Source organism: Hydra vulgaris, chromosome 11 (genome assembly GCF_038396675.1).
Source record: "Hydra vulgaris chromosome 11, alternate assembly HydraT2T_AEP".
Lineage (NCBI taxonomy): Eukaryota > Metazoa > Cnidaria > Hydrozoa > Anthoathecata > Hydridae > Hydra > Hydra vulgaris.
Genome location: NC_088930.1, coordinates 1779242 through 1799711, shown reverse-complemented (window position 1 = coordinate 1799711; position 20470 = coordinate 1779242). Strand labels below are relative to the sequence as shown.

At 27.0% G+C, this 20470-nt stretch overlaps 1 protein-coding gene across 1 annotated transcript in view; it reads right to left on the bottom strand.

The window, feature by feature from the left end:
• LOC136087331 (uncharacterized) overlaps positions 1 to 20470 on the bottom strand; it is an 83942-nt gene that overhangs the window by 27729 nt on the left and 35743 nt on the right. The window lies entirely within an intron of this gene.

The window sequence follows — 20470 nt, the reverse complement described above, 5'->3', positions numbered from 1 at the left end:
TTTTTATATTCACAAACAATGGTCATTTCAAAAAACCCAACAACTTGCAGTGCGCAAGTTGCATGTGCAACAACTTGCGCAAGTTGCACAGTTTTCTCACAACTCAGAAAAACTCAGGAAATCGTGTAAAAAGACTTGAGCAAAAAACTTTTCAAAGTTTTCGGACTATAAACATTTTGTTAAACTTTTATTTTAACAGTATATGGCTTGCGAAATGCTCTAAGTAGTTTAGTCCATAATTTTGTATTTGTTTCAGTAATTTCATGCTCTGACCATATCAGTGCTATAACCAACTAGTAAATCTTCAAAATCTGCAGTTTATTACATGAAGGCATTAGAAAAGCATAATTTTCGAGAAAAATAATTTCTAAGGTAAAACAACTATAATGTTGGCTATCTTATTTGTTAAACAGCTTTTCCAGAGGACACAAAAGCAAGACAGTATTAGTGAAAGCTAAGTTAAACAGCATGCATTAAGAGTTGTAAAAAAAATTAAGAGAAAAAAAAAATTATTAAAGAGCATAAAATAAAAACATAATGATAAAAGTTGAAACAAAATATTACAAAGAGAGTATTGATAATTTTAAGCCTACAAAAAAAAAAAGGGAATAATGATAAACAAAAAATAAAAGCTAAAGCGAATATAATTCAAATATACCCAGTGGGCACGGTACGTTTTTAAAACGTTTTTTAGACGTTTTTATAAGGTTTAAACCCAATAAAAACGTCCTAAGAACGTTTTAAAAACGTACTGTGCCCACTGGGTAATGCTGATATTTAGACAAATAACAGATTTCTTGAAAAATTTGATGTCATTTTTACTTATATTCGCTATGAATAAAAAAATAAATTGGTATAAATAATTTATTTTACTTTTAAATTAGTTTTAAAATGTAAAATTTTTGTATATATAAAAAATGTATATATTTTATCTCGCAAAAGGAACTTGGTAAATATATCTTAACTAAATTTTTTTTGGCTTTACCCTAAATAAAAATAATTTGAGATAATAAATTTTTCAGCTAAAAGAAAATAAGTGGGCAGAATTTTTATTATTTTATTAAGTTGATTAGAAAGATAAATTGTTAATAGTACTAAAACTTTTTTACCATTCGTTAGAACAAAAATATCTCCATTTTTTAACGTTGAGAGAATTTAACTTTTGATTCTTAATGATAACTATTTTACAGCTGTTGTTGTTTATATTGATAAAATATATATAAATTAATATAATTCCAACTTTTTAAAAAAAGATTGATATTAGGAATAAAAAAACAAAAACAAACTTTTTTAAACATTATGTCAATAATTATAATAAAAATAATGCGATAAGTAAAAACAAAAAATTAAATTTTCTTTACATGAAAATTGAGAGATTGAACCCTATAATTCTCACGTAACAATATGCTATTTTGTCCTATTTATTATTACATTTATTGTCCGTTTTACGTTACTTAATGAGTAATGTATAATTTGTGTTCTGAGCAATCAATTTAACAAATTTGATATTTTGATCTTTTAATTTAACAAATTTAACACATTTTTACTTTTTTTTTTAAAAACTTAAGAGAGTATTGAGAGAATTTAACAAACTTTGTTAAATTCTCTCAACATTGCAAAAGGGAGATAGAACCCTATTTTTGCAGAACGAATTAGTTGCAGTGTTTTATTAGCTACTTTATTTGTTTAAAAAAGGTATTACTTTTTCACCTTAAAACAAGATCTTTATGATTTCACTAAAGTTTCACTGTACATATTTCATCAAATCAGTTTCAACGCTATCTGGCATCATGTGGCAACGTCATCCGGCGCCAATACTCTTAGAGTTGAGGAAGGTTGCGTAAGATGAGCGATTGCAAAGCAGGATTAGAAATTTGCATTGAATCAATCAACTTTTTTAGATTCTTTCAAGGAATTTATACATTTTCACAGTATCTACTAAACGATAGTAGGTGATTAAAGAATATTTCGTAAAAACTGTAAAGTCATTATCTAAAATCGCGATTGAATGCACACAAATGATGAAATGTCACTTACCACAATAAAATACCACTATCATGATAGTTTGGACGAAATAAGTATAGGAGAATCATTCACTTGACACTAAATCTCACAATTTGGTGATGAAAATAAAAGAGTTTGTACTGCTAACAACTCCTTGGAAAAGATCTTACCATAGAATTGACATCGTATCTCAGTTCCTATAGAGCACAATATTGATTCTAAAGACTTGTTCAGACTTGTTTGTATTGTTTAATAAATTTATTTTAGATATTAAAAAACTGTTTAACGACATGAAAGCGGAAGCCAAGAAGTTGTTGCTTGATTCCAACTAGAAAATGCAGCGGCAGCAAATCCAAAAAATAAATTTTTGGCAAAAGCAGTTTGCAGCACACAACTGTTTTGTCTCCTCCAGAAAATCCAAAATGAATGTTGTGAGAACTGTTTTGAAAAATATAAGTAAAAATTTAAAGAAAGGATCGGAAGTCTACTCTCGCACACTTAGTGCAAGAGGAGGTGGAAATAAAAATGAGTTGGCTGGGTGCTAATTTTAGTCTAGCGTTGATGAACGGAGGGGTCCTAATTTAAGGGTAGGTTGAAAATATTTTTAAAGTCTTATTTCAATTTATTGTTGGCCTGTAATCAAAACCAAATCCAAAATACAATTTTTACAAAACACGCATAAAACATCTGACTTGCGGTCAAATAGGGTTTAATTTTTAATTTAATATGCTTATATAAGTTTTATACTATGGTGAGGAATAAACCATTTTCGACAAATCGAGATTTACGAGATTTATTTTCTCGGTTGACGATTTTAGGGATGGTTTAAACTGATTTTTTTTATATTTAGTTTTGACATGGCCTATTATAATTACACGGCCGGATATCTTAATTTTCGGAGCGAAAAATTAGAAGGGTAACTTTTAGAATTTCTTAATGCCTTTAAAATTATTTATTTAAGTATTCATAGTATGGTTAATACATGTTTTTCATAATATCTCATAATATAAACGATACACAAAATTACCCAACAGTATAAAGTTTAGTTATTCATGTTTTATCGATATATACTATGAATTTACCATATAAATTTGTTACTTAATTTGGCATTATCTTGTCAACATAATTGAATTTAAAATACGAATTTGGCACCACGTTTAATCGGTGAGATATTTTTTAATTTGATATGTGATTCATATACGTTTGAAGATAACTATCTGAAAAACTTAGATGAAATATGCTCTCACACGAAGAATTTAATTGTTGAAAGTTTGAACACAGTTTCAGAAAGATTGATTCAAAATCTTCGCAAAGACTTATTTACTGAAATCTTGGATATGTTTGGCACAGAACAATTCAGTGATATAAATATAACGTTAGACTCCGAAAACCCAGCTAAAAAATATCTTTGCAAAAGATATAAAACATCATTATATTTGGAGAGTATTTAGCTATTTTCCATCACAATATTCAAAAAGCAGTTTCATAAAGATATAGTTAAGACCATAATCTCGACCAAAAATGCTGAAATTATTAGTGACAAGTTTTTCATCTCGTCAGTTAAAGAATTAATTTCTATGACAAAGTCGATTCAAAAAGAAAACAAAGAAATTAAGTCTGATGCGAGAAAAACTAATTCATCAAAATAAACTTATTGAAAACCTTAAAGAATTAAACGAAAATACCCAAATCGTAAAATATGATTACTATGGACAATGTAAAAATAAACTTTTTAACTACAACTTGCAAAATGAAAATAAAAATTCTGAAGTCACCGCAAATGTTATAAAAGATAGCTTTCAACAATCTTGTGGCAAACAGATGGAAAAGGTTTATACGGAAAGCCAACCACAAAAGGTCAAAATATTTGCAAATGTTGTGGCTCAAAAACAAAAGACCACAATTACAACTGATAAAACTAAACAACAAAAAATCACGGAAATAACACTATTGCCGGTAATAGAATAATAATTTAAGGGGTAAATAGATTTTATCTGTTGACCAGTCTCGCACCCCTTCTTCATCTATTAAGCTGGCGCAGATGTATTTCTAATACATTGTTTCCAGTTTAGGATGTTGAATGCTGGATCTTCTTGACTCGATACATTGGTTTTGGTTGTGTCGCTGTTTTTATGGCTAGGCAACTCATTCTATTATCTCCTAATGAGGGTACAGCTATAAAACTCAATTTTATGGTTCTGAGGCCGGCTGGTAGTCAGGTTTCCCAAACTCTTGAAACCATATATCAAATCCGTTGCAAAATTAGCATCTGCTTAGGTTGCATCTCTTTATCAAGCTCGACACTTTCCTACTCTGAATTCTTTTCTCTATCTCTATAAATCTCAAATCCGGCTTTGTATGTAATACTGTTGCCATATCTGGTGAAGATCTTCTAATGATGCTCTTTCTCTTTTAGACAAGGTGCAAAAACTCATTGTACACATAGTTGTACCATTATCACATTGTCATAGTGTTGCTTCTCTTTTCTACAAATACTATAATGGGTACTGCTCTAAAGAGCTAGCGTCTCTTGTGCCATCTACTAAAATTCATTCTCGTGTTACTCGCCATTCAATTAAGTCTCATCCTTTTTCTGTGATTGTTACTAAGTGCTCCAAAAACTCTTATTCGTTTAGTTTTTTTTCCTCAAACATCAATTCTTTGGAACTTGCTTCCTTCATCTTGCTTTCCTGATCAATTTAATTTGCAATTTTTTAAGTCGCCTATCAATCGTTATCTTACTCTACAATCTTCATCTTTTCTCTTCCAGTAACTTCGAACTCTAATAGTGGTTGCTTGCAGCAAAGCGAAGATGTTAAATAAATTTAAAAAAATAAAATAAAATAAAAGTTCGTAAATTTGACTTCTTTATAGGTGGTGTTAGCAACCAAATTAACGAAGAACAGCTTAAACTGTATATGGAAACTGGATATATATATAGGTATCACGCCTATATCTATTACCTTAAATAAAGAAAATGAGTACAATAAATTATATTGAGTCTCTGTATATAATTCAGAAAAAGAAAAAATATTTAACCGGTCTATTTGGGATAATAATATAATTAATAAATCGTTTCGGAAAAAGCACATTTATTCTATTGATGGCCAGCATTTCGAAATTAACACATATCAGAGAAAATTATATTAATTAAAATGGCTTCTATAAATTAAAGAAACAAAAAATTGAAAAAACCGTTTAGTATATGTTCTTTTAATTGTCAGAGACTTAAATATTAAATATTCAATATACTGAGACCATTATAAGTACTAGTAGGTCCCCAAGAAAATGTAAATAATATAACAGAAGACTATAACATTCCAAGATATGTCTGAAATAATTATCATTTTATAAACTTATATAATAATCTTTTAAGCTCGAGTTTCATTAATCTTAACCTTATTGGTATTTTCGAAAATGAACTTACCCAAATCTATACAACTAATAGTGCAACATCAGCTCTTAGAGAACACCTAAAGTTAAAGAAACAATCAATACATTTAAAATCCTAGAGGACCTGAATTAACTCGAAGTAAAAAAATTCTTTCATTTCGTTTTACAAAAATGGAGTGAAGCGGGATTCGCAAAGACTCTACTTCTTCTCTCATTAATCGCTACCTATTTGATTGGAAGAATTTCCGCAAAGCCGTCAAAGCAGCCCAAAACAATAGACTATATCAACGATACATAAAAATTGAAATACTTAAAAACTCTAACCCAAAAAACTTCTGGAATACTTTTAAGTGTATAAAAAAGGATTCGAATTCAAAACTTTTTACTATAAACAATAAAAAAGATAAAGAATCCATCACCGCAGAGTTTGCTACTATTTTTGAAAAACGGTTAAACACTGAGATAATAATTGATGGATTTACTAATCTTCGAATTCCAACTTGTAAAAATCCTGATGAAAATATTAAAGCAGCTATTTCTTGTCTAAAATCAAATAGATGCAAGGATCATTACTATATCTCTGCAGAACATTTAAAACAGGCCCAATGTGACACACTAACACAGTGGTTAAGAGAATTATTTCACTTTTCAATTAATCACGGATGGACCCTACATCAATGTCAACGTCAACTATTATGCCTCTAGTTAAATCCTATTAAAAATTACTTACCGATCCAAACAATTACCGCGGTATCAGCATTATTCCAACATTTACTAAACTTTTAGATTACCTAACCTAAATCATATGCCCGGAGATAAAAGAAACTCATCAACTTCAATTTGGTTTTAATAATAAGAGCTCAACCCTCCATGCTGAATTTGTTGTAAGCGAATTCAGCATTATAACTTCAACAATTCGCCTATTTATTTATCTTAACTAGATGCTGAAAAGGCTTTTGACAGCTGCAACTGGGATATTCTTTTTAATAAACTTTATTTTAATAAAAATATACTTCTCCAAATAGTTAACATTACATCTTCTCTATACCGTAGCGGCATTGTAACTGTCTCATACCTAGGTTCCAAATCAGTCTCATTTGATCTTAAGCAAGGAGTGAGACAAGAATCGATTGTATCACCCTATCTACATAACATATACACTGAAAAGCTACTCGAAACTATAAAAGATGATGTCATTGTTGGTACTACTATATATGGAAACTTGACTGGTGTTGTAGCTTATGCTGATGACATCATTTTTCTCAGTTCTACTCTCTCGGGCCTAAAAAAAAACTTATTACAACTTGTAAAATGAACAACAATTTAAACGGCATAAAGCTTAATGCTGTCAAAACGGAACTTTTACTCTCCGGAAAAAGACAAATAACGAACTGCACAATATCCCCAGACGATCCCCATCAAATTAAACCTCATGAGAAACTTAATCATCTCGGCTTTACTTGGGATACAAAAAAATCAATTTTTCCTTCACTTAATAGAATGAATACTGACAGTAGGGTATCAAATTTCAAGGCAACGGTGCAAACTCTGATTCAAACTGGAATCCGGTTTGCGCATCCAAGGTTTATTATCCAATTATATAAATCATTAGCAGTTCCGACGCTAACCCACGGTCTAGAGTTCTGTGAAAATAAAAACTCAACAATGAAAAGACACGACACATTTGGAAGGAACGCAGTAAAATTGCTTTTTAAGTTCTCCAAGCATAGTAAAAACTATATACACTCTCATTTTAAAATTAAGGAAATGTCAAATTATATACACCAAAACAAAATAAATCTATTTATCCGCCTTTTAAACAAAAAAGTAATCATTGAAATCATTATTTCCCAACTTAACTACTGTTCAATTAAATCTTCTTTTTTAGATGATATAAAAGAATTATGTGATATTCATAAACTGAATGTAAAAACCTTAATGCTGGTTAAAAAATTAGAGACTCAGAGAATGTAATTCCTGAAGCTACTCTTCATATTTTGGTGATTAATAAAATAATAATACTAATAATAATAATAACAATAATAATAATAATAATAATAATAATAATATATATATGTATATTTATATATACATGTGCTGTAGTTTACTGCAAAACTGTATATAAAAAGAGAGTGAGCCAAATTAATTTTATTCCTAAAAAGGATCCATTATTTGGATTTCCGGAAAATCCTGACTTATTTAAACAGCGGTTAGCATTTATCAATCGAAAGTTATGGAAGCCCAGTAAATATTTGGTGCTAAACATTTTGAAGACATGGCTGTGCATAGGGGAAAAAAACAACTGTGTATTGGGAAAAAAGACCGTATTGAAGTATTTTTTGCCGGTATAAAGAATTACGTAGAAGAAAATAGTTTGTTAAATGATTTAATAACTAAACTTAATGAAATAAAATACAAAAAAGCGACCAAAGTTTTCATCAAATGTTTTACAATATTTACTAACCCCTAACCCTAACCCTGACGATATACATCAGCGCAGGCTTTTAAAATTTTATTAGAACAGTTCCCTCTACCATAAATTAGTCTTTTAAGAAAATTAACAAATGTGGGGTGGAACCATTAAAATCTATAAAATGTTTATTAAACCCAGACTTGCTTTCACAGTCTCAATAGGCCGTTTCTGAAAAGGGCTAAATTTTTCTTACATGCCTCAATTCTATTCTTGCGATTTTGATCGGTTAACTCGTGGGGTATCCAACGTGATGTTAATTTTCTTTTTTTAAGTGCGTTGTGAATGATTTCGTTGATTGTAAAACGATTAATCGATGTCAGGACTTCAATTTTATCATGTTGCATGCGGATTTTCTTCAATAATGGCTCGCACACGTTTAATACTCTCAGCTGTATACGTGGTTTGAGGGTGCCCTGAGCAAGGATCATCTTTGAGACTCTCTCTACCATCTTTTAATAAAGTAGCCCACTTGGCAACTGTACTATATTTTGGAGCTTGGTCACCATGAACTAAAACCAATTCATCGGTTATGGCTTGTGCTGAAACTCCAAGTAGAGCACGACTTTTAATATATGCTCGATATTCAAATTTTTTCATTTTTAAATTTTCTCTTTTAAACGTATATAATAAAATTTAAATAACTTTTTAATAAACATTCAAAATATTTCAACAAGTACTTAAAATATTCATAATTAAACACAGTTTAAAATGATATATAAATATTTAATTATTTCTTGTTTCATTGTATCTTTATAGATGAAGTTCTATGAACTTCTCTAACAACCCAAGTATATATATATATATATATATATATATATATATATATATATATATATATATATATATATATATATATATATATATATATTCATATATATATATGATATATATATGTATATATAAACATATATATATATATATATATATATATATATATATATAATAAACAAATAAATATGTATAATAAGTGTATAATATATGTATATATATACATATATATATATATGATATATATATGTATATATAAACATATATATATATATGTATATATAAACATATATATATATATATATATATATATATATATATATATACATATATATATATATATATATTTATATATATATATAATAAACAAATAAATATATATAATAAGTGTATAATATATGTATATATATATATGATATATATATGTATATATAAACATATATATATATATATATATATATATATATATATATATATATATATATATATATATATATATATATATATATACTATATATATATATATATATATATATATATATATTTATATATATATATAATAAACAAATAAATATATATAATAAGTGTATAATATATGTATATATATATATGATATATATATATGTATATATAAACATATATATATATATATATATATATATATATATATATATATATATATATATATATATACATATATATATAAACATATATATATATATATATATATGATATATATGTATATATAAACATATATATATATATATATATATATATATATATATATATATATATATATATATATATATATATATATATATATATGTATACATATATATATATATATATATATATATATATATATATATATATATATATATATATATATATATATATATATAATAAACAAATAAATATATATAATAAGTGTATAATATATGTATATATATATATATATACATATATATATATGATATATACATGTATATATAAACATATATATATATATATATATATGTATATATACATACATATATGTAATAAATAAATATATATTTAGAGCATTTGCATTGCATGAAAGTGTGAAGGTTGACCCTGAAAAAGAACACAAAGAAAGAATTCTTTTACGCGAGTATGTATTCAAGTTAAATTTTATAACTGGTCTTATACTGACCCGTTAACTTTAAAGGCGGTTGGATTGGAGAGATGGAGGGCATGAAATATTGGCCACTACTTACAATTCTTGACATATCTGAACATTTCAAAAATGTAATTGATTGTGAAAACATAGTGCATCGACTTGAATGTGAGTACAAAGAAGGTAAAGCCTATCGTTATTTTACAAGTGAGTTCATAAGGAAAGTTAAATTCAGCAAAATAAATAGTTTTATCTCAGTTTTTAAAACAAAGTGTTTGTCCTCCCAAAAAACTTGCTGCAAAATGCATGATGTATGGGTTATTGTGGAAAACAAAAAACAAAAATACCCCTGGTGGCAAAATAACAAGTGCTATTAGGAAGCTGTAACCATGTTGCTGGAATGCTTTTTAGAGTTGAAATGGCAGTGAAAAAAGGTTATACTGGCCTAACATGTACTACAGAACTGTCAGAGTGGAATGTTCCTAAAAAAAATAATATATCAAGCCAGGTAAGTTAAAAATTTTTTTAATATCAAATGAGCATTTTAAAAAACAATCAACAGAAGAATTGTCTATAGTAAGAAAAGAAAAAGTTAAAAAACAAGTAGAATATAAGCCAATGACAGACATTCAACAAAGCAGACTAATAAATAGTGAGCATACACGACAATCATGTTACAACTAAATAAAATGTGATATTAGTTCAATCTGCTTTACACTTTGCAATTCTAAATTTCTTGTGGTTTTTATGAAAAATTCTGAACAGTCAATAATAGCTGAAATTTTTATACTTTTTAAATCATAAAGGGCTTGTTGCATTTAACGTGCCAAGTTCTATAATAGATTTGGTACAAATTATTTGGTACAAATATTAGATCTGGTATTAAAGTCAGCAGAAACTCAAACTTATGAACATAATTTTCTTGCACGTCCCACTTTTTTTAGTGTTCCACTGACAGTTCATTTAACAGGAACAGAATTAAATTATTTTTTAACGTAAGGGCTAATAAAGTCATAAAATTTGTTAAACAACTCTAAAGAACCAAGATTTGTATAGAACTTTATGTTGTTGTTTGAAAGGAGTTTCTTATATACAGATATATATAATTATAGCATGAAGTGTTAAAATTTAAAAGAGCATTCAAGTCAAAACAATTGAATTTAATGGAATATTATTTTCAGTATCTGAGACAAACTGACTTTTTAATGCTAAGGTAACAAGATCGTCTGTCAATATTCCAGAAGAAAAAACAGAAAAAACTTTATTATGCATTACCGAAGTGTTTTCGCTAATATTAGTTTGGATTTCAGTTTTGAAAGTAGAGTTCTGTAATCTTTTTTTTTTAAACAAATTAGCATTTATTTTAATAACTGCTGCAATCACAAATGCAGTTTTACCAGTAGAGGCGGGTATGGTGGCTGTTTTTGTTAAAAATGAATCAGAAATTATGTTGTTATTTCGTTTATTTATTGATCGATTACAGCTAGATGAAACAGTAGGAACCAATTGTTTTATTTTATTTAACGCATTGTATCCCAATAGTTCTTTAGGATATTCATTTTTCATTAATAAAATGTTCTGAACAAATTCTACTGTACTTAATAGCTTCCCATTGAGATTTGTTTGAATTTACCTGATTTATCAATTTTTTCCAAATGGATTGACGCTCTGGGTCTTTTTTTTTTTCAGTAGGAAAAGGAATAAGTTTAAATGGTTCAGAACAGCAGCAATTAGGAACTTCTCTTGAACATTTATGAATTTCACAAATAGCTTTTTTCAACTTTTTAAGTTTGGTTCAGTGATTGGAACAACCAATGACAAAACAAGAAAGTGGTGTAGCCATATTATACAAATAATTAAACTAATTTAAACAAAACCCACTTCTTATGCTGTTTGTTTATTCTATTTGGTAAACAATATATAATAGAAGTCAAAGGTACGCCTCGTTTTCAAATTAAAAACGGTTGCCGTAATTATAGTTAGCGGAGCTAACATAAGCGGCATGTTATGAAGTCGTTGTTATCTATAAATCGCAAACCTTATTTTGTGTCTTACTAAAGAAAGCTAACCGTCGTAAAAGAACATTTTTTGTTACAATATTGCTGTAATATTTATGATATTATCGTTACCATCATTATGATATTAAATTGTAGAATTTTGTTTCATAAGTTTTGTGGTTATCTATTCTTATTGTCAGACTAATATAATGTGGGGTGTGTTTTTCTTTTATTAAAAGTTTTGATAATAATCCTTCCCCATCCTGCGTTTTCACTGAAATTTTGAGATGTTTTTGTTTGTTATGTTTGAGAATAAAGTTTTGCAACATTTAATTTTTAACAAATTGTTTCAAAAAGTAAGATATTTTAAATTCAGTTGACGAGAGTATTTCTAAGTAGTGGAAATTTATTAAATATTTATTAGCAATAAATTTGCTTTACTCCATTAACCCATATATATAAATCAGCTTTAAGTTTTTCATTTGTGTATGTTATATGCAAAAATAATATATTTTCTATTTGCATCAGGGAAAATATTTTGATATGTTAATTTTATAGGTATGTATTTTGGACGTTTTATTTTATAATTATTTATTCCGTTTTTCAGCTTTGTAATTTTTTTTTGTAAATCATTGAACAAGTTTTTTATAATTTATTATTATAAGCAAATCACCACATATATGGGTATAGTTTGATATGATCAGATTTATTTTTAAAATTAAACTACAAACCATTTAAGAATACTAACAATTTTCTAAAATTACTTTTATGACCTTAAATCACTTTTATTATAAACATTAAATATATTTTTATTCATATTGCATCCAAAAACTTTTTAAGTTGGTTGAGTTCAGTGACTTCTTATCTGTGAAAGTATTGTTTTTGAATATTAGTTTATGTTAGAGGATATTTTTTTCTGTTATTTTTTTGTTTTTAGATGACTTAAATGCTTTATGGAAGTTAGTAGCGTGACTATTATTTTTTATTAACAATACAGATTTTATAAGCCAACTATATGTTGTATTATCCTTGTGGTATGGTTATTTTGGTGTTCGTTGTTTAGTGGTGGTATGGTTATTTTGGTGTACTATTAGCAAAGATTATTTTTAAGTGGTGAGAAACTTATTTCAATTTTACATTTCATGGATTGATTCAGTATTAATATTTATCTATTTGATGATTCAACTAGGCTCCAGTTGCTATTTTATGCATTAACATTTGTTAACAAATATCTCTATATAATATTACTTATTAATTATTACAGTGCCCCTTTTTTAATTAAGGTGCTTCTTTGTACATTTCTTGAAACGTCAATTTCAAAAAAAGTTCTAATTTATTGTTATATTCTAAAGTTCTAGTTTATTGCTATATTTCATTTATTCAATTATTTCATGCATTCTATATATTCAGCTATATATTTCAATAGTGATATAGAACTCATGTTGTACTTTTGACTTCTTCCTTTACTGTAATGTCAGGGTTGACTCAAGGTTCTATCCTTGGCCCTCTGATTTTTCTTATAGTTTTCAATAATGATCTCTCAGAAATTTTCACATCTAAGGTGGCATTATTTTCTGATGATACCTGATAATTTCTGATGATATCTGATTATTAGAAGTCAACACTGATTGCTTGGATGGGGCATTTGAGCTTTTGATTTCACTCCTGGCATGGAATGGCGCTCTCATTGGTTGGTGATCTTTAACTCAGATAAAACTTAATTATTTTCAGCTAATCATTACTGCAATAATCTGGATTATTTTTCATCTATGAATTGTAAAGATCAGTCATCTAGATTGCATCTTCTAGGATTATCTCTTACTTCTGATCTTTCCTAGAAACCACATATCAAATCCATTACAAAATTAGCTAAGGTGGCATCTCTTTATCATGCTTCAGATATCCTACTCCGGATTCTATCCTTTATCTCTATAAATTTGTATGGAATATTGTTGTCATATCTGTTGAGGATCTTCCAATGATACTCTTTAATGATGCCTACAAATATTACAATAGTAATTGCTCTAAGTAGAAAATAAATTTTAGTAGATGGCACCAGAGCTAGAGTCTCTGGTGCCATCTACTAAAATTTATTCTCGTGTTTCTTGTCATTCAATTAAGTCTCGTCCTTATACTGTGTCTGTTTCTAAGTGCTCTCAATCTTTTGAATGTTCTGTTAATTGTTATCATGCTCTATAGCCTTCATCTTCAGTCTTGTTTAAAACAAAAAAAAAATCATTATTTATGTTTAAATATTTATTACTATTATAATTAGAAACTTTGGTTAAAAACCTTTGAGGGTTTAGAGATTTTTATTGTTTTTAATGTTTGTTTTTTATAATTTTTTTTTTTAATTTATTTAGTTCTGCTATTCGACTAAATTGTTAAAGTTTCCTTACTGTGGAAATATGATTTCAATTTAGTAAATTTTGATGATTTCAAATTTACTTTATTAATCATGAGCCAACAGTTTAGGAAAAGAGCTCAAATTCAACACAAGGTAATACTTTTGTTTTTTGGAAACGTTAAAAAACTAGTTAATGCTATTTGTCACGTTACAGCTATTCATATTAGGCCGGGTCAATAAAAACGAGCAATTGCTCTTTTTACTCAATGGTTGGTCAGCTTTACTTGAATAAAAACTTCAGCAGTTTTTTTCATATTTTTATTCACGTAAAGTTAAGCAACTTACATTACTTTAATAGCTGTACTTTTGACTTCTATTATGTATTTTTAATAGCTGCACTTTTGACTTCTATTATGATTTGTATTATTAATAGCTGTACTTTTGATTTCTAATATTTGATTTGGATTTTTGATGGCTGTACCTTTGGCTTCTATTGTATGGTTTTTATTTTTAATAGCTGTATTTTTGACTTCTATTACAGTATTTGTGCTTTTGATGGCTGTACTTTTGGCTTCTATTATATGATTTGTATTTTTAATAGCTGTACTTTTGACTTCTATTACAGTATTTGCTTTTAATAGCTTTTCGCTATTTTATATATTGCAATATAAAGCAGATATCTAAAGTACAAATCATGTAATAGATGTCAAAAGTACATCTATTAAAGTACAGCTATAAAATAGCGAAAAAAAGAATTTTTTTTTTAAATGTAAAAAAAACACCATCAAAAGTGTAAATCTTGTAGTAAAAGTCAAAAGTACAGCTATCAAAAATACAAATCGTAGTAAAAGTCAAAAGTACAACTATTAAAAATACAAATCATATAATAGAAGCCATAAGTACAGCCATCAAAAGTACAAATATTGTAATAGAAGTCAAAAGTACAGCCATCAAAAATACAAATCGTAATAGAAGTCAAAAGTACAGCTATTAAAAATGCAAATCATTTTATAGAAGCCAAAAGTACAGCCATCAAAAGTAAAAATATTGTAATAGAAGTCAAAAGTACAGCTATCAAAAATGCAAATCGTAATAGAAGTCAAAAGTACAGCTATTAAAAATACAAATCATATTATAGAAGCCAAAAGTACAGCCATCAAAAGTAAAAATATTGTAATAGAAGTCAAAATTACAGCTATCAAAAATACAAATCATATTATAGAAGCCAAAAGTACAGCCATCAAAAGTAAAAATATTGCAATAGAAGTCAAAAGTACAGCTATCAAAAATACAAATCGTAATAGAAATCAAAAGTACAACTATTAAAAATACATAAAATATATTAAAAGCCAAGAGTACAGTCATTAAAAGTACAAATCGTGTAATAGAAGTCAAAAGTACAGCTATTAAAGTAAAGATATCAAAAGAGCAAATCATACAATAGAAGTCAAAAATACAACGCGAGTTGTATATCTGATATCTGTTATATCGCTACTGAAAGAAATAACTTCTCGCTATTATATATATATATATATATATATATATATATATATATATATATATATATATATATATATATATATATATATATATATATATATATATATATATATATATATATATTGCGGTATCCAACATATCAAAAGAACTAATCGTGTAATAGAGCTCAAAAGTACAGCGCGAGTTCTTAGGGAAATCATATGGAAAGACTAGTCATATGGAAAAGATTGCATCTTTTCCATATGACTTGTCGCTGTTTTATATATAGCAATGTCTAACAGATATCAATAATAAAAATTACGCGATAGAAATTCGAGATTACAACACGAGTTATATCCCTGTCATCTATTGTATTTCTCTAATCATTTATTTTATCTACGGAAAAAAAAAATCTGTTTTAGAAGTCAAACGTACACAAACTATAATTACGGCAACTGTTTATAATTTGAAATCGAGGCGTACTTTTGACTTCTATTATATATTGCTTACCATTCTATTTATTCTATATCTACTTTTTTGTGTAAAATATGCACGAAAGATTCAAGTTTCTTAATATTTCGAAATTAAAAAAATTTCGAATTATCGTCTATCAATGTTAATTAGTAAGTAACTCCTTTTAGTAAAATGTTTTAAGCATTGTTGAATGGATAAATTGTGAAATCATTGTATGTTTATATTGTATGAACGTTTATAAGCATGTCGAAATTTAGCAATAATGATAAATAAACGTCATAAATTCCGTATAAAAGTTATATTTACTTTATTATAAACAGTTTGGCGGTTAATTTACGCAAAAAAGTTGTATAGAATTCAAATTAAATTATCGAAAAAAGTAAAGAAGTGATCTTTACAAAACTTTACATTATGTTGTTGTTTGAACAATTTAAAATGACACAGGTCTTTAGCATTTTTATAATCAATTCTTAACAACTTCTTGGTTCTTTTATATTCACTTCTTTGCGTTATCTCTGAACTCTTTTATATCCACTTCTTCACGTGATACAATATTTCTAGCTCTCCAGGCCCGTAAGAACAAAAATTATATTGGAAAGGGGGGGGGGGGGAAGCAGTGCTGGATTTTAAGACCCCGAAGTAGGACCATTTTTTTTTGTGGCATTTTTTCAGTTTATTTTTTCAAAATTATTTAATTGAAAAATTCTTGGGAGGGGGGGGGGGAATGCTCCTGCTACCCCCCTCCCTCCTCCTCTTTTTTAGTTTGCTACGGCCTGGCTTTCGTAGAGCTAACCTTACCACTTTCTCAGATAACCTAACTAAACTACAGCTTGTTGCAAATTAATTTTTAATTCCAAAAAAAAAAGAAACTATGCCGTCAACTATGCCGTCAAATATGCCGTCAACTATGCATGAAGTAAATATTAATACATATTTCTTCATTGGAATAAAAGTTATATTGTTTTTTTGGCACGTCGTCATAATAGATTTTCTTAAAACATTCTTAATTATCAAAAATTTTTAAAGGATTTTCTCTTATTTTTCGCAATATTATCACCTTATTCAACATGACTGCCGATGCGATTGTTTTCGTTTGACGTCAGAGCGACTTAATGGATAAACGTATGTATTTAGATTCAAATAAATATAAATGATTCAATCAAAAATTTGGATTATTTAAAAGAGTTATGCCTTTTTAATTGGCATTAACATCTTAACTAATCTTTGTTACTTCAAAATTGGTAAACTTTTAACACTGCTCGTTTGCTTGAATATCTTAATTAATTTAAATTTAGTTTTTACAAATTTAGCTGTTTATTTTTTTTTCTATGTGTATATTTATTTGTGTAATCCTTATACAAGTACTAATACAAAAAAAAAGTAAATTTAAAAAGATTAAAAACCGTTTTGAACAAGTTTTTCAGAGTTGAAACTTTAGCTTTCTTAAAAATTATGGATTAAAATTTCATAAACATTTTTGTAAATATGTACTAATTTTATTTGGTCACAACTTTTAAAAAGAAATTTATATATTAAATAAATATATATTTATTTTAAAAATGTCATTTTAACGGTGAATGTCTAGAAATCTGGTTAATATTCTTCTGACCTTGACAAATTTTTTTTGTTTATGTGTTTAACTCTCAAGTGCTTAGTACAGAGAAGGGGTAGTTTGTTAACTTTTGGAAAATATACCCACCCTGAGCGTATCAAGGTTCATTAAATTCATTCATTTGTTAAATTTCACTTATTGCCTATGAAAACTGATAAAATCTCCTGATAAAAATAAACACTTGGAGCAATCAGGTTTTAAAATGTTGAATTTAAACTAACTGATCAAAATAAAAACTTTCATTGTAATCAGATCTTGAAAATTCACAAACACTAAACAAGAACTTAAAAAGTTATTGAGAGTTTGTATTGAAAACGGAATAACTTGTATAGTTGTTGTAATACATTTTTGAGTTGTTTGTCCGCATTTCGATCCCAGAATCCTTAGTTTTAATTTTTTCAATATTTGTGTGACGAAAGCAAAACGGTATCCCTATTAATCACGATAAATGAGAAAATTATGCTTCAATGAATTGGTCACTGTATTCGATTAAGAAAAAGCAAGAAAAAGAATGTTTTTGAAAAATTTACCTATGTATTTTGTAATATCTTGATTTAAGATTAATAAACTTCTCAAATAATTTTTTTTTCATCAGATAAAGTGTCTCTACTTTTTGTTTGCCTAGGGCCCCTTGTTGAAAATAGGGCCCCTAGTTGAAAATCCGGCAGTGTGGGAGGATGCAACTATTAACACCCGATTCCATATAGGCTTCTACCCGCCAAACCCAAAGTATTTTAATCAAAATATTTTTAAAAATCCAAATAAAAAATCAATGTTTCAATAAAATATTAACATTTTAACAATTTTAAAAAAATTCAAAATTTTGAATATAAAAAGAGTGCTGAAAATGCCGCTCTAAGCCTATCCCAGTGAAAAAAAAAACTTTTTTATCACATGGATTCCATGTGGGTTCTGAGTGTGATACGTGGGAACCCCATGGTACGCATGTGGGACAAGATTTTTTTTTTACTGTATAATACGTTTTTTATAGATAATACGCTAATATAGATAAAACACTAGACAATATGCTTTTTAAATATACTTATTTTGCTTTTTAGGACCGTTTTTCACGGACGTTTAAATATTAGAAAAAAGCGGAAAGTTATTATACGCAAGCGCAGTAGGATTTTATAAACTTGAGAAATTAAAAAATGGCTACGGACCCTCAAAAACAGAAAAAATGTAATTAAAAAACCATTTATTTATATATTCTAGGTCGAAATATACGTTTCTAATTATTTATTGAGTTAAGTAAGTTTATACATAGAATAATTACGAAAATTATTATTTCAATTATAAATAAGAAATGTTTCATTATAAAAAAAATATAAACACAAATAAGTTACTTTTTTGTGATTTGTTTACAATTTTTAAAATACTTCTGCTCGTTATTTGAGCGTTAAAATTATTATTTTTTTTTGTTTCAATTAATTAAGATTTAATCTTTTTGGTAGTTGGTTTAGCTAAGTGGATTCATTTTTTATTCTACGTAAAAAGATAAAATATTTTGTGCTAAATTTGTAATAAGTTAACAATCTTTACCTGAATTAAAAACACTAATATTGCAATAGATATATAAAACTTAATAATTTTATAGTTAAATAAACAAAAAAATTTACACTAGCAACCAAGGTCGGACTGGCAAGGGAGGTTGGGGGTATTTCCCCCCCCTGGGCCCCTGCTATGTCTAAAGGTCCTGGGCCACTCTATAAATCAAGATACACAGATAAAACACAAACAAATAAAAATTAATAATAACTAATTATTATAATTATTCATCAATTTTTATTTTCCTATACCCTCTTAAGAAAAAACTATGTGATTAAGGGTTTAACGTATTTTTGCTAAATTTTTTGCTACCCATAAGGGCCCCATGTTGTTGCAAAGAGAAAAAGAGTATCTCAATATAAAAATTGTATAATTACAATAAAACATACTTTAATATAATGTGTTTATAGTTTTGTCTTTATTGTTAATTGTCTGAGCTACCCTTAGCTGTTTTACCTGATAATTCTATTGTTTTCCAAAAATAAACTTTTTGTGTTTTTGTTAACTTTATTATAAGAATAACTTTAATTTTTTTTAAATAAAGTATTTTGCTATGTCCCAGAAATTATTTTCCCTTTAAATATCAAAATATTTATGTTTCATTAAAGTATTTTTCTAAAAAATCTATAGTAAATTTTAATATTCAGTTTTGAAATTGAGAATCAATTATAAACTTTGCTTAAAAAATAAACTCTTTTTAAATTTTTCTAGTATTTTCATATATGTGAGGGAATTTCTTTGGTGTATCTTTCATTTTATCAAAATGTTGTATATGTTGTAATCTCTCAAATTTAATACTTTCTAATTTTATTAGTCACTGTGGTAGCGAATGGGTCGTAGGCTATTTATAACTTGATATTAGAGGCTATTTATAACTTGATATTAGAGGCCTTTACAAGTTAAAATTATTTCTAAATTAATGGAAACCTAACATTTTTAGTAGTAAGTTATTAAAAATTTCTATATTTTTCTAAATAGCTTTTTATTAACCTAATAATTTAAGAACTGTATTTTACATGATATACAGGCAATAAACTAAAAAGATAAAATTTAAATTAAATTATAATTCAAATTCCTTTTCCAGCCTTTTAATAGTCTGTATTACTACTATCTAATTAAGTGCAAAAATATTTAAGTTTATAATTTTGTGTAAATTGAGTTAAATAAAACAAATTCAACTTTCTGTCTAAAAACCATTGATTAATAATTCGTCCTTTCTTGCTTGACGTCATTTTTC